Source organism: Volvox carteri, assembly GCF_000143455.1.
Source record: "Volvox carteri f. nagariensis unplaced genomic scaffold VOLCAscaffold_58, whole genome shotgun sequence".
NCBI lineage: Eukaryota > Viridiplantae > Chlorophyta > Chlorophyceae > Chlamydomonadales > Volvocaceae > Volvox > Volvox carteri.
In genome coordinates this window covers 169,887-170,617 of record NW_003307601.1, presented here as the reverse complement: position 1 = coordinate 170,617, position 731 = coordinate 169,887, and positions in this window count along the sequence as shown.

Sequence of the window (731 nt, the reverse complement as noted above, 5' to 3'; positions counted from 1 at the left end):
GGAACGGCAGTTCTGGGCCTGCCGTCAGCAGTTGTATGACACAGCTAGAGCAGCTATGTTCACGTTGAGTGCAAAATTAGATAAGCTAAAGTTGTTCGCCCCAAATGTGAGGATGAGGTGTTTCGATACGCAGGTACGAGCAATACTGTTGTATGGTTGTCAAGCGTGGGGGCTGTTTATGCTAGCTGAGGTCTCGGACAGGCTCAGGAAGCGGAGTGATGCGAATAACCTTGCAGAGGGGCCCTTCGAGGCATGCCTAAAGGACAGAGCAGTGCAGCTTCAGATATCTTTCATGCGGCAAATTGTAGGAGCTGCCAGACCAACACACCGCCTCCTGTTCGCCGAGCTATCGCAGCTACCCCTACACTACCACGTTCTCAAGCAGGTTGTGAGGTTTTGGAACCATGTCCGTTTACAGCGTGGGTCTGTGGCACACCAAGTTTTGCGACAGGAGGTCGCAGAATCCCTCTCCAACCCCGAAGGGGCCGGATGGGGGACACTACTCCTCCGTTTTCTATGTTTTTTGGGGCACGACGTATGGAAAGATGCCCCGCAAGGGCTACATGAGGTAGACGAACGAGTGGAGTGGCTGATGAACAGGCCAATGCCAGAAGGTGTGATTTTGGAGTTCAAGGACCGATTAGGGAGTGGTTGGAAGCATACGCGCTTAGATGTCCAGCCTGACGTGTATCCATCAGACAGCAAGCAACCAGGAATCCACATGGCGAAGT